This window comes from Triturus cristatus, chromosome 6, assembly GCF_964204655.1.
Source record: "Triturus cristatus chromosome 6, aTriCri1.1, whole genome shotgun sequence".
Taxonomy (NCBI): domain Eukaryota; kingdom Metazoa; phylum Chordata; class Amphibia; order Caudata; family Salamandridae; genus Triturus; species Triturus cristatus.
Window position 1 is genome coordinate 699,827,734 of NC_140589.1, and position 15,558 is coordinate 699,843,291.

Consider the following 15,558-nt stretch of genomic DNA (forward strand, 5'->3'; position numbering starts at 1 on the left):
TTAGACCCCTCTGGCACAGAATGAGTGCTTGTGTTGAGAAACAATTCACACGCTTGATAACACCGTACTGTTTATATATGCTTTAATATTTTTTCTATGAAGAGTTTCGCTTTACCATAGGCATGCCCTGCAGCTCCACACTGACACCAGTCCGCTCCGGAAAAGAGATGCAGAGCTTATATAGGTGCTGTTCCTGCACAGTGATGTCAGTTCCTTTCTTTCTGTGTCTCCTGATGTGGAGCCAGAGCGCTCTATTGTTTTTCAGAGACGCTCTACCTCAATATTTTTCCAAATTTCCAACAGTGTGAAAGGGATGTCCCCCCCCCCTCACCCCCCCCCCGCCAAAATGACAGATTTTAAGCCCTGTAATGACTGTCGCAAGCGAATGTTTGTGACATATCATCATCAGGTGTGCCTGTGGTGTCTGGGTTTGTGCCACGACTCCAAGGCCTACAGTGACTGCAGGTCCATAAAACAGAAGGCCATCTAGGACCAGAAGGCGAAACTTTACATCACTAAGGGATTAGAGGGATTCCTCGCTGAGACCACTCTAAGTCGCAGTCCACGATCAAGCTTTGGTTCTGGTCCCATTTACTCCCCAGGAGTCCCCGAAGCCGCTCCTGAGGCTAGTCTTCGTCGCCGCCCAAATAGTCAAGTACGTTTTTTTAAAAAGCATAAGGATTTAACGTGGAACTCAGCACCCTCTCGTCTATGCGTTTCCCACTCACATTTGCAGGTGCATGGCAACACTATGGATCTAGATCTCGCCCTGGAGTCTGCTGTTTGAAGACAAGGTAGACTCTGTGCTCGAGCGGTTCAAGGAGAGTAGGGACAGGGCACTCTCCTTGGCCTATCTGCCGACCTCATCAACAGCATAAGCCCTACCATTACTTTAGTGGCTTTTGCAGAGATGCTTCATATCTTCAGCCAATCCAATGCCAGCATGGTGCCTAGCAGTTTTGCGGTTGTGACCATGGTGCCCCCCACGCAGCCAAGGTGAAAAGCCTACCCAGTCCACTACCACCTGCCCTGCAGGCCCACCTCCAAACCCTTTTAGCATGTCCTTAATGGAGCACGGCCCCCTGTGGGAGGCATAATCACACAATTCCTGCCGAGTCGACATGCCATAACATCAAAATGTTCAGAAGGACTATGCCCTCCCCTACCTTTCCACACCTCTCCACCCCCCCTACCTTTCCACACCTCTCCAACCCCCCCCCCCCCCTCCCCCCCACGACTGATGGAGGACCACCTTTCCATTGTGTGGCAGGAAGCTAAAGCGATTTTGGCCCAAATGAGTTATTGAGAGGGTGCTTGAACCAGAAGTAGGACATGGTTGCTGTTCCTGGTGTCCAAGAAGGACTGATACCTCCGGCCTATTCTACACCTGCGCCTCCTCAATGCCTTCCCCCAGAAGGAGTAATTCAAAATGCTCACATTGGCCTAGGTCTTGTCTGCTCCAGCCCTTGGAGACTGGATGGTAGTCTGAAACCTACAGGATGCTTATATCCATACACCTGTCTTGCCGGCTCATCAGTGTTACCTGAAGTTTGTGGTGGGACAGGAGCATTTTCAGTTTGCTGTGCTCCCTTTTGGTCTCACCAGTGCCCCTCGGTTTTTCATGAACGTGATGGGAGTGGTGGCAGCAACTTTGCAGGTCGGTTGCCGTTCTTCCCAAACCTCGTTGACCGGCTGTTGAAGGCGGGCTTTCCCCAAGCAGTCGTCAACCCCCTCCGGACTGTGGCAAACCTCCTGTCATCTTTAGGGTCACTATCAATGTGTTGAAGTCACACCTGGCTTCTTCTCAGATGCTCCTCTTCCTCAGAGCAATTTTGGACAAGGTTCGGTTTCATGCCTTTCCCCTAGGAAAAGAAATTCCAGGACATTTATGCTATGATCCTGCCCTTTCAGCCTCTCTCCTGGATTTCAGTGTGATCAACTTTGAGGCTTTTAAAACTGATGGTCTTCTTTATCATGTTGGTCGAGCATGCCAAGTGACGTATGCAGGCTCTGCAGTGCAATCTGAAGTCTCAGTGGGCTCAACATCATGGAGACCTCTCTGACCTCATCCAGATTTGTAAGTGGAGAGTGGTAGTAACTGGATCGCAACTAGGTCAGCCAGCAGACCCCTTTCTCTTCCCTACACAGAGCTGATAGTGATGACTAATGCGTTGCTGCTGGGTTAGGGCTACCACCAAGGAGAGGTGGAGATCGGAGGTCTCCGGTGAAATCCTTGCTGCATATCAACTTTCTGGAGTAATCCACTTGGTGTTGGAAGCCTTCCTTACATCCATCAAAGAGAGGCTGGTACAGGAGCTCACGGACAACACCACTACCATGTGCTAGTGCAACAAACAGTACGGGGTGGGGTCACAGATCCTGTGCCAGGAGGATTTGTACCTCGAAGTGTCTGGGCCACCAAGGAAACTTCACGGTTCTGAACCACCTGGCAGGATCATTTATTTCCAGGGCGGTCACGAGTGGCAACTGCATCCGGTGGTGTTGCAAGACCTTTTCCGCAAATAGGGAGAACCATAGCTCGATCTGTTAGCCACCGCTGGGAACGCGCAATGTCACCATCTCTGCGCGTTGAAGTTTACAAGGCGTCTCTCGCTGTGAGACATGGTCTGCCTTGAATGGAACTTGGGACGCCGTTAGGCATTTCCACCAATACAACTTCTGCCCAAGTTCTCAAGCAGACCAGGACCGACCATGCACATGTCTTTCTTGTGGCTCCGTATTGGACATGGGCAGTATGGTATCTGGAACTTCTGGGCTTGTCCATCTGTTCTCCGATACAGCCGCCCCTTCGGAAGCATTGATCTTCCTCTGGAGGTGGTTGATATTATCTTGGCAGGCAGGCGTCCCTCAAATAAAACTGTATCCGTCTGTCAATGGGACAAGTTTGTGGCTTGGTGCGGTACTAGTCAGATTGACCTCCCCTTTAGGCCAAGTTATCCGATGTTTTATTATTTCTTTTGTCCCTAGCCCAGCTTTGCCTTGCTCTGGACACCGTTTTGGCTTTATTTGCGTTTTTCAGGTCAGCCTTCTTTGCTCAAGTTTCCTGTTATGTGAATTTTGAAAGTGTAGTGCAGTTTGTTTCCTACTTCTCATTATGCCTCAGTTGGACCTTAACTTGGTCCTCACCTTTGTAATGTGCACATCATTTGAGCTGCTTCACAGCTGTGCCTTGCAGCTCCTCACCCTCAAGACAATGTTTCTCATAGCCATAACTATGGCGTGGTCTGTGAGTGAGTTCCAAGCTCTGTCTCAACCTAGCATACACCACCTTCTTCGAAGACAAGCTGGTTTTGTGAAATTGGGCATCCTTTTTGTCAAACGTTTTGACACTTTTCTTCGTCAGTCAAACAATCACCCTGCCATTGGTCTATGCTCCACTTCACCCCTTACAAGATGAGGAGAGATGCCATTGCTTGGACCCCCGCAGAGCGCTGAGCTTCTTCATAAATCATACCAAAGCTCACTGGGTGGATGCTCAACTCTTTGTGGAGTTCTCTGGAGCAAAAATGTCAAGGTTGCGCAAAAGGAAATAATTTCTCTCTGAATTTGACCCCCTTTTAACCCTCCTCCTCCCCACCTGCTGCGTCAGCTGGACCCCTCCTTACTATCCTTGTTAATAGATCTCCTTAACACCTCTTTGAAGGGATAGTCCCCCAAAGATGGAGACACGCTATTGTCCTAAAGAAAGCAAATTTTAATTCTTCCAACCTCTCGAATTTCCGTCCTCTGCTTCCTATCTTCTCAAAAGTTTTGGAGAAGCATGTTAATGCACAACTGTCATCCTTCGTGGAGATCCAGAATTTTCTTCATCCCTGTCAGTCTGGGTTCAGGGCGGGCTTTTCTACTGAATCCACCCTTCTGGGGTGACAGAGACACTAAGGCACCGTTTGGACGAGGGTGACACTGTGGCTCTCATCCTTTTAGATCTAGTGCTGCATTTGACACGGTGTCCCATCAGATTCTCTTGGGAGAACTGCGGCACTGGGTCTTGAGGGAGTGGCCCTTAAGTGGTTGCACTAATTGCTTAAGGACCAAACCTTTCATGTCTACTCCCCTTTAACCAAGTCTAATTCTCACGCTTCCCCCCGTGGTGTTCCACAGGGCTCAGTATTGAGCCCTTTATTGTTCAACATTTACGTTCCTCCTCCAGCAGAGGTGGTTGAAGATGGTGTGCTATCTCTTTTTGCCTATGCAGGTGACACCCAGATCCTGTTCTCCCTTTCGCCGGTGAAGGGCCACAGGTCATCTGACCTCAGCGCAGGTTTGAGCAAGATTTCTTACATGATGCAGCACAATTTGCTTAAGCTGAGTGGGCCAAAACCGAAATCATGAATTTAGGTAAAAGACCTGATCTCTGGGGGCCGCAGCACTGCCTGCTGAACTGGGCACCCCCGTTCTTTCTAACAGTGTTAAAAACCTGTGTGTCATCCTGGATGAGGCTATATCCATGAAACGAGTGGCTAAGGTGTTGTCCACCAGCTTTGCTGTGCTTAAATGGCTAAAAAAGATCTTATGGCTGATCCCTTTTTCAGCTCAGAGGTCGGTGATCCAAGACCTTGTCCTATCTCGCTTAGTTTATAGCAGTGTTTTATACCTGGGTGCCAATAAAGCCACTATCCAAAGATTGCAGCTTGTGCAAAATGCTGAGGCCAGACTCCTCTATCGCCTTCCGAAGTATACCTCGGTTTCCAGCATTCTCCGTGATCTACATTGGCTGACAATTTCTAAGCGAATTAAGTTCAAAGTGCTCTTCTATATGGATCTGGTCCTAAATACCTCCGGGACTTAGTCCATTCTACCATCCTTCCCGACCCTTGAGATCCACATCACAGATTCGGGTCACAATACCAAAAATCTGACTGGCGCGCATGAAAGGTCGGTCCTTTTCCTTATTAGGGCCAACACTATGGAACGCTCTGCCTGTGGCCTTGAAAGACTCAGCGTCTCCCTTTGCTTTTCGTAGAGGACTAAAAACCTTTTTTTTTTTTTTACTTTGCTACTGTTCCCTCTGCATCTTCCTCTACCCCTGCCTTGCGCCGGGAAACACTTTGGGGTAACTGCGCGCACTACAAGTTTCATAATAATAATAATCATGCTCCGTATGAAGATGTGATACTCATTGGCTATAAATAAGCCACCAAAAGCCCTTTGTGTTCATTCTGCCGAGGCCAAAGCTGTGAAGTCCCTATCCTAGACATTTGTCAGGCGGTACATGGGTTTCCATCCATACCTTCACAAAGCACTGTTGTCTGGACTGTCAGGTCCGCTGAGAAGGGCATTTTGCATGCTCATTTTTATTGGACGTTATGATTTGAGTCCATTCACAGCCAACTTCCATTTCGGCCCTGACTTAGTATCTATTCATAAGGGTTGGAATCTACGGCTTGAAGTTTCTCTCAGTGGAACAAGTTACTTATTTGCAGAAACGCTCTTTCTGGTAGCGACTCTATTTAGCTGCAGATTCCTCACTGTTCCTCCCCATTCCAGACTCTATCCATTAATAAGATCCCAAGTCTAGGAATCTGTATGTTGGTCACGTCAGTTCATTTATTGGGGCTCTGCATCTGGAGGTACGGACAATCTTGAAAGCAACTGATGTCAGCCCGTGGGAGTTGCGCCGATAAATGCTCTGCCTGTTATTTCCGGAGAGGAATGGTTTTGGTGCGAAGCCGTATGGTGCCACCTATAAGTGCACAGAGGTGCTGCTGAAAAGTTTCTGGATCCAGTCAGACACATGGGTGATAATCATAAGGCGAGGAATCTGCAGCTAGATAGTCTCTCCCAGAAAGATCATTATCAAAGGTAAGTAACTTGTTCTTCAGGACCAATGAGACCAAGGCAGAAAGGGCAGTGGCACCGAAAGGCAAGCCAAGCATAGCAAAATGACTTCCATAACTATTTCTTGTGTGCAGTGTTGTAGCAACTTCAGGTGGTACCCGGTGCGGAAAATTTTGGTCACCCCCGGCTTGACAAAATGGCAAAAATATGCGTTTAAAACACATATTTTTCCCATTTTGTCACCCTCCTCAGTGATGACAACCGGGGTGGCCCTCTCCCACCGCACCCCCCTTCCTACGCCACTGCTTGTGTGTACATAAGGACCACATTACTTACTGAGGAAAAACAGCATTACCTAAATATATTGTATTGTATTCATTCTTTATTTGGATACAGAAATATCCATAAAAGTACAAAATAAAAATACCAGCACAACATTAAATCAATACATACCTCAATAAGAAGTTAAAAACAATGAGTGCAATAAACGCATACACAAAGTTATATATATAGTGCAGAGAGTCAGTGCAGCAAATTCATCATGGGCCTATAGTTTAAGTCATCAATTCAGAGGTAATAACAATATAGTACTTAAAATATAGTCACATAAAATATGCAGATATTTTGACACGTAATAAAATACTGTAAAAATCCATACAATAAAATTATGCGGCCGGCCGGGCGTACAATCAAAACAGTTTAAACTGTACTCATAGAGGCACGGGAGCAAAATGCCAGTCCCTGAAAGGTACTAACACGAAGAGTTAAATTTTCCCCATTGAGCATTACAATCTCCCTGTATGCCTCCTTAACATCAGTATTGTCAGAGGCCTTAAAGAAAGGAATCGGCAGCTGCTTACTATAAATTTGATAAAAATTACAGAAAAATAAAAAGTGTAACATGGATTGGCTTCCACGATTTCCACAAGGACAAGGCATTTGCTCAAAATTAGTATTGAAGCGTAATGGGAAGCAAAGTAAATTTTTAGAGTGCCAGCCCTAAGACGAAAGAGCAAACTTCGTTCCCAGCGATTGGTCACCTTTAAAAAATAACTAGCTGGAAGTTTTGTAGGGGGGCCATCGGCATCCACCATAGTTATATACCAGGCAACTGAGGGTTTCAAGATTTCTTGCTTACGTCTCAAGTTGCCATAGTATTCGTACAAGGCCCCCTGGATAATCTTTTTATTAATGCCTGCCATATTGCCTGGGTCTGTAAAAATGTGTGCCAGGTTTACAATGGTCAGCCAAGTGTAGCAAAATGACTTCCATAACTATTTCTGGTGTGCAGTGGTGTAGCAAGGTCAGGTGGCACCCGGTGCGGATAAATTATGCTCACCCCCGGCTTGACAAAATGGCAAAAATGTGTTTAAAACACATATTTTTCCCATTTTGTCACCCCCCTCAGTGATGACAACCGGGGTGGCCCGCACCCCCCTTCCTACGCCACTGCTTGTTTGTAAATAAGGACCACATTACTTACTGAGGAAAAACAGCATTACCTAATTACCACATCTACCCTCTTCCCTTTGACCAGCATTTCCGTCCCATCTAAACAAAGGTACAACAAAATCTTATTAACCAGTAATATGTATTGTGAAATAATCGGCACTACAAATGCGTTTCTGGAATTTCATATTGGTTGTACTGAAATTCTGCGATTTGCCAAGGCCCGATTTTATAATATTTAAGCATTGCACCTTCCTTACAAATAGTGCGTTCCCAGTTATGTCGGTAAAGTAAAAATTGAGCAAAAAAAGTCTCTGAACTAGGAGTAATGTTATAGGAGCAATTGGACTCCTGTGTATTGTAAACAGATTAAACAATCTCGGAAGGTCCCTGCACTCAACTTCCAGCGCCGATGCGCAGTGTTATCTTGCGAAAACACACACCTATTGTGTGTAATCAGTGCGGCAGGGAACGCATGCACGGCTCTTTATCGGATTTTCCTTTTTCCCCTGTGATTGTACGCATCTAGCCTTCATAACTGCCGTTTTTTTCTTGTTCCTGATCTAGCTATGCACGAAATCTGATAAAGCTCAAAATAAAAGCGTGCTAGTGTACCTGTTTATATGTTTTCCTAACAATAATGTACGTTTTATTCTAATTTTCTTTATTTTATGTTCCTGATCCATAATTCATTTCCCACTATGGTAGATTAAAAGATTTGGAGACACTGTAAGGTTGAAAAACATTAGCCATCCCTTCGTCGAATGGCTGTCTCAGCCTGTCTGACTAATCTGAACACTGGCAGCCTGTGAGGAAAGGATAACGGGATTTTTTTTTTCTTTTCTCGTCGAAATGTGGGCGGATTTCCCTGACAGTAGCATATTGTCAAAATATCTTTATACTTGAAGCCTTTCCAATTATTTTTTATATTTCAAAGCTGTAATTGAAAGCTGCCATCCTTGACCTGAATATAATTGAGTGAATAACTCTTCAAAGTGTTTATTGCTCGACAATCGAGCACATGTGGTTTGCATTTTGTGCCGGCCGGACACTATGCTCTCTTGAAGACGGGCGTGCTGGTGATGAAATAGTCCCCTGGATGAAAGCAACAGGTTGAAAGGAGTGCCCCTCGAGGCAAGCACTGCTTGAAAGTTGTCAGATCTGATTAAGTGGGCTGATGCCATCAATCAGAGCAGACGCACTCCTGTCAGAGGTGAGCATAAACATAATTACTGGAATGATTAACAGCCGAAGAAATCCTGGATAAAGTCCCAGCATAATTGTAGCATTTCAGATGTTTAGAAACGATGAACGTGCATTTTAACTAGTCAAGTGATTCAGTTGTACGCTTTAGAATGCAGTGAAGTGAGTGAGTTCGGCTGTCCAAACCCTCGCCTTGTACTGACTCTAAACAGACTGACTCCATTCGCGAAACTTTTTAGGTCTAAAAGACGGCGCAAACTGTCTGGCTGCAAAAGACCTATTGTGAGCTTACGAAGAATTTATAAGGGCTTGCAGCCCGCCGATTGCTTACCATTGGTTGGTCTAATTCTCATTCTCTCTCTCTCGCCCTCTCTCTCGCCCTCTCTCTCTCTCTCTCTCTCTCTCACTCTCTTTCTCTCTCTCTCCCCCCTCTCTCTCTCTCTCCGTCTCTTCCCTCTCTCTCTCCCTCTCTTCTCTCTCTCTCTCCTCTCTCTCCCCTCTCTCTCCCTCTCTCTCCCTCTCACTCTCTCACTCTCTTTCTCTCTCTCTCTCCCCTCTCTCTCTCCGTCTCTTCTCTCTCTCTCTCCCCCTCTTCTCTCTCTCCCCCTCGTCTCTCTCTCCCTCTCGTCTCTCTCTCCCTCTCGTCTCTCTCTCTCTCTCTCTCTCTCATTATTTAGTGGCTTTCTTTGTCCCTGTATGTCCATCAGGTGTTTGTCACTCCCCTTTAGGATATCCTCTTTGCCAGCTCTCTGGTTACGTATGCGTGTGCACGTCTTCACTCATACACAAGTCCTCTAAAAATATTGCATCTTTACTTCGTATGGTATATACTTTGTCCTTTCACCACAGGTTAGGAACCACTGTTCTGGAGAATTGAGGGATGGCTGTCGCAATGCCTCATTTTAGAATTGAAAGCTGCAGTGTTAGCAACTGTTGGTCTCTCGGCTAACATCATTGGCGAAGAGAGTAATAGATCTGTTTTAAAGAAAACAATAGTCAAATAGTTTACAAGGTTTGGGTCAACTGGATAAAAGTGGAAGTCTGAATGAAATAAAAAATCTTGTGCATCACTAGTAAAGAAATTGTTGGGAAAGGGCTGGCATACCAAAGGAAAAAGCTGCAATTGGGCAGGTTGGGGTTCTATAATAAAAACATATCTGGCCATTTCTATGCACCTGCAGCACACACTAGGAGGCAGCCAGCGCCGGACTGCGAACCCAAATCTTATTCGGAGCCCTTTTCCATGCACCTCCCCCCCAACCCGACCACCTCCTCCATAAATTCCATCACTACCACCCTACAACAGTGCACTTGCCCTTTCCGTGGTCATTCTCTCACATGCATTTCATTTATTTTATAGCACTCCTCATGCCAGTGTAGGGTGTCGGAGCACGCTACATCATATACACACCTTATACAGAGATCGTGGAACATACATGTGTAAGTCAGTCTATAGGAAAGTTACATAAGACAATGAGGATTACAAGATTTGGAATCACATGTCATCCATGCTAGTGGGCAGTTTTAAGTGTGTTTAGTCTTGAGAAGCACAACCTCAGGATTTAAATCGTACATCAGTGGTTGGGGGTTGGCTTTATTAATAAGAATGTCTTTCTACTCAAACAACCCCTTTCTAGCAACATTAAAATAATGAAAGACTGGGGGGAAAAAGCATAATGTTCTAACTAATTCCATGCAGTTTGCATACAGTTCTTTGATAATAGTTCATAGATCACTGTGCTATATTAGGATTGTAACTTATGCAAATAACAATAGGATCTATGTGACAAAAGGAGTAACTCCGTGAGTAATCATCATAAAATACAGTTCTGTGATCTGCATATTACACGTTCTTTGCTGCAGGGATAATAACTTTCTGCGCTACTTTATGGTGAGTTACAAGTTGCCAGAGTTATCTTGACATTTTTATTGTTGCCTAAAAACTGCAGGACACACAAGGAACTTCCACACGCTCCTGAGCTCAGTGCTAGGTGGAGACGCACTAGTGGCAGCGCCCTAACACCGGCCCTGGTTATGAGGATATATGAGGAGTGTCTGAAAGGTCCCATATCTCGGCTCTTTGGAGGATTTCTAGAAATGGACCACCACAGTGGTGAATTGTCTAAACCCCAGGCCTTATAATAGTATAGTTAAGAAGTTAACCATCTGTGTATACACTGGATAGAAAAAGAGTGGATGGTCTGAAAGGGACCTTTATAGGCACTGCTAAGTTTCAGTACCAAGTCTGTTTTTACCAGAGTGAATATCTGCCAGCCTATCAGTACTTTCAGGCTTCGGTACAATTTTTACATGTAGGCCATTCTCACGCTTTTCCCTCTTTTTTCATCTTCATGCTGCCTCACTATTTTCTTTATAAAATCTTTTGCTCTTTAGAAATGTGCTTTCTGTATGTTTTACTGATGCATCCAAGAGAAAATCTATGACCAGTCTGCGCCTAGCAATTGCCTGGATTTACTAATAACATTTTTGCGATGGATGCTTCTGACTGCAGGATTCTCACCTTTTGAATTCTCCCAGACTAGATCTCGATCAGTTTCACACTATGAAGTTGCCAAAGCTCCGCCCCTACCTTAACACCAGTATTATAGATGTCTGTAGGCCATTTTGGGTTCTGATTTTAAGTGTGTCTCACATGATGATGATTCTGAGCATGTCTCACATGATTAAGGCAGCGGTTAGGAGGTGCCCCCTCCTCACTACGCTCATGCTGGTTTATACTTAGACTTACCAAATGATAATGGCCTTGACACTTCTCTTGAGGGTGAGTTGGACTCGCCGTATGGTCCCGCTCATAAAGAGAGAGTCTCTTTTGTGGTGGTAGTTTATAGAGGTGCTGGAGATCCACTTACCTACTTGTGACACTACAGCTAATTTGCTCTCAGACATTTATGTCAGGTCCTTCTACTTCTGAGCCGTTGCTATCTATTATCGAGAGCCCCTGATAGAGTCTAAAACCTGCTCAGTACTAACAGCGCGTCAACCTGTTGCTAGGCGTAATAGGCCTGCCAAGGAGATTGTAAAGTTGTCTGCCAGTAACTTAAAGCCGAATGGCTTCCCTGTGACTCCACCAGGCAGGGAATCAAAGCTAATTGGCACATGGGGATAGGGAGGATTCTCCCTAGCCATTCTGACTCTGAGATCCATTGATGCCCTCTAGGATACGGGGAGTGAGACCATGCCTGCCTTAACAGTGGCGTTCATATACCTTTTGATGGCTACAGGCTTTTTAGAGGCAAAGCCGACTCAACCTTTGACAGTTCCAGAGATAGCCAAGCTACTGCTCTCTCCTTGGGTCCAGCCTGCCGATTTCAGCAGTACCGGAAATTCCAGGGCTACTCGAGTGGTCTTGCTTATCACTAGATGCAGTCTCACAACCTGTCCAATAAACCTCTCAGCATTTTTTAGGCTTCAGAGAATGAGGTGGTGGAAGTGGCGTTGGCTTGCTACAACTGCCTCCAAACCACTCTGATTCCTCATCCATTGGTCTTTTGCGGCCGGGAGTGTTGAATTGTATTTTTTGGGCTGGCTGGCAAGTAGTTAACTTAGACCAGCACATTTGAGAGGCTGTTCATAATGGGCCACCTTCCTGTTTCAATCTATTGCTCAAATACACCCGACCCTCCACAACCCCCTACTCCGGTTCCTCTTGTTTTTACTTAAGTTTCAACAGATCAGGCTTCCATTCTCTCACAAGAAGTACAGACATTGCTTGCCATAGATACACAGGATGCTACTACAGGTACTTGCTATGTCCAAGAAGGGACACAGGCTTTGGCCAATCCTACAGCTTCAGTTTCCGAATGCCTTCCTTTGGAAAGGCCAATTCAAAATGCTGATTCTGACCCATATCCTCTATTCTCTAGACCCTGTATGTTGGATGGGTAATTGGACTTTTAGGATGTATACTTCCATGTGCCCATCCTGCAGTGCCACAGGTGCTTAAACCCTCCAGGCCACTTTTATTTCCTTTATTAATCGAATTTAGTTTCTATTTGGCACTTAAAAATTGTAAAAGCTCTGCAGTCTTAAGTACTGTGACTTAATGGATTTGCATTTCTGTGTGTCTGTTACACTTCTACAATTGCTAATTACTAATGTCACTCATCTATACACATAAGGATGTGTGATGCAATGCATGACAGGAGCTTTGCATTGCGCTTCCAGCATGTTTATTAACAATTGATTCATGATCAGTGATATTTAACTCACCGTGGGTAACCCAGGATATTTTTAACATTTATCATTTGAATATCTGCCCCCTCTCTTACAGGCTGAAATACAGGACAACTGCATTGGGTTCACCCTCTACTAGGTACTTTATCAACTCACAACTGTGTGTGAATATAATGTAGTCATGATTAGATAACAGCACTCTGCCGCTCAACCCTAACTAAGGGTAGGGACACTCATTAATCTTCTCTTTCGGTCCTGATGAAACACCATGGATCCCTCTTGGATACTGAGGCATGAAGCATGTCAACCTACACACCCTATTCTATCTGCACTTGTTACTGATTTGTGTCTCCTCATTATTAGTAGCTACCTATTAAGATATTGCTTTTTCCCTTACCAAAGAGACCCCGGAATAAATCAGTTTTTGGCATTCTTTAGGTATTTTTAACTCACTATTTCACTTGTCCCACACTCACCATCAGGGCTTTTTGACTAAAATATCTCTGCTAAAGAGCCCTCTTGCGTGGCCTCTAGGGTATTGCATCGCTGACTCTGCAAGGAGCAAAAGCCTGATGATGAAGCATGACACCCTTACGGGTGTGTGAGGGCACTACTTTCAAACAGTTAGATCCCCTCATCTGTACCCATTTTCCTCCTAAAACACACACTATCAGGAATAGTTACCCTACTGTTATTTGCATATTTGTTCTTGAGAGCAAGGGTACTGGACCTCTCTATAGCTCCCTATCCCCCCTTGTGTATTTGATAAATCTCTTGGTAGACATTCACTCCAGTAGTAGACCTGTTGGCTAACAGGCAAGAAATGCACTTTACTTTTTTAAGTCTTGAATGATGTCATCTACTTTCAGTTATATAACTGCAGGGAAGGCCCACATGGCCAGTCTCAATTTTAGTTGAGTTACAGACTGGAAGGTTCAACTCGCTTCTCTTTGGTCTGTGACCAACTGATGCTTACAGTATCACACATCTTGGTGGGAACCTTTTGCTTAGGAAGTTCTTAATTCAACTTAATCCAGTTTAGAGTTGGATTGAAGAAGTTCAAAATGAAGAGTGCTTGTATGTGTAAACCTTGTAATTTTTCAATTTGATTTATGACGTCTAGATATATCTAGGTGGATATTAAGTTGATCTGCTCTGAGACTTCCATAGATATGAATAATAAAATAGATTTCTGCTGACCCATTTTGCAGCGATAGGCGGTGTGTTTGTAGTTTGCGTCTGTTCCAGTAGACCCTGATTCTTCTGAGCAAGAGGTTGGAGCCTGAAGTTGATAGCATAACCAGTGGGCGGGCATATACGTCCCTGTCCAGACACATGCATTAGGACTTCGGTGCCGAATAAGGCTGCACACCTGCAGTTTGCTACTGCTACAGAAATCATGCGCTGAAAATACCTAGTCTACCAAGGGACGTAATTGCCCTCTAATTTCCATTAGAGTTGAAGCCATTAGCTCTGGAAGATCATCTGAAGGCGCTGGCAATTATTTACTATTAGAGTCAGCTACTGTGGGGACTGTTGCCTAATTAGATTTTATTTTTCATATTACTCATTCGTAGTTGAGCATTACAGTGTCATTTGGGGACATTTGCTCGTTGAGTAAAGACCGGTAAGAGTAGTTGGTTTCTGTGGAATCAAAAAGTGTTTCAAGAGCTTGCTGACTGGAAAATACCTGTAAATAGGGCCATTATTGCCTTTGTAAAGATTTTGCTTACCTGGACAGATGTTTATTTTTTTCTGGTACAGTACTATGTCATGTTTTCAAATTGGGACTTGCTGTCAGGATGTTAGAATCTGTACTTTTGAAAATTCTGAAGCAAATATTCTGTGTCAAGAGTGTAATCTTACATATTCGTATTATTTAGTTTTCTGCAGCATTTATCTATTTTTGGGGTGCCCCCGAGAGTGAAACAGCTTGCAGGGGAGTTCAAATGACTGATTTCAAATATTCTTTCTGCAATCAGTGGGACTTAAATAAATCCATGCTATTACGCATAATTTAAGGATTTAAATATCCCACAGCAAAGCTTATTGCCCACATTAGCAAAGCCTATTACAGCAAAGTTAATACATTGCAGTATGTGTTCGTTTTTTCATTCACTGATACCACGTCTTGGCAGTTTCTCACACTTAAAGAGACAGATGCATGGTGTATTTTGGTTTATATTATGTACGACGTCCCACCGCATTCGATCTACCCGGAACCATCTATAGGCAATGTTTGGGTCCATGAAAGAACAACATCACTTTCCATTTATCAGCTAAATGATGAAAAGAGGCCAATGGTTTGCTCTCAAGCAATCCCCTGACAGTATTTCACTGTCTGCACATTTGGATTTCCCTCATGTAGTTAGTTCGCAATTTAAATGGATGTATGACTGGTGCCTGCATTCTGCCTCTATCCTTTTCTGCTTTAGTTTCGGGAAATAAAATAACTTTCTAGGTGTCATGCTTCATGGTTAACTTTACTGCAGTTTCTTTACATATCTTCTTGTCCATGTGTAGGTCTTGGGAGTATTTCTGTCTGCCTGTTGGGCCGGAGCTGGCTGCTCCCCACACAAGGTTGTGTGACAGAGGAGGGGAGAGTGGTATTAGCAACACCGTGGAGTCAGGAACACTGCCTCCCTAGAGGTACCCTGAGCCATTTGACATCTGTGCAGTGTGTCCCAAGTGTCACAGTTTCCACCCGCTTATCATTCTCTTCTTACTCTCTGTAACATTGGAGTCGCTTGCCTGACACAAAAAATTGATCCTGGCACTTAGACTGATGTATTTGTGTAATTAGCAAGTAAAGAGATTTAAGTGGTTTGGGAACACCAATGGGTATAAGCAAATGTTGGCCATGGAAGGAGTTTCTATCGTGGAACTTTCAGCATTATGTAGAAATGTTGATTT

At 44.5% G+C, this 15,558-nt stretch overlaps 1 protein-coding gene across 2 annotated transcripts in view; it reads left to right on the forward strand.

Annotated features, from left to right (window-relative positions):
* The window catches only part of ASCC3 (activating signal cointegrator 1 complex subunit 3), a 2,113,369-nt gene that overhangs the window by 810,573 nt on the left and 1,287,238 nt on the right, over nucleotides 1-15,558 (forward strand). The window lies entirely within an intron of this gene.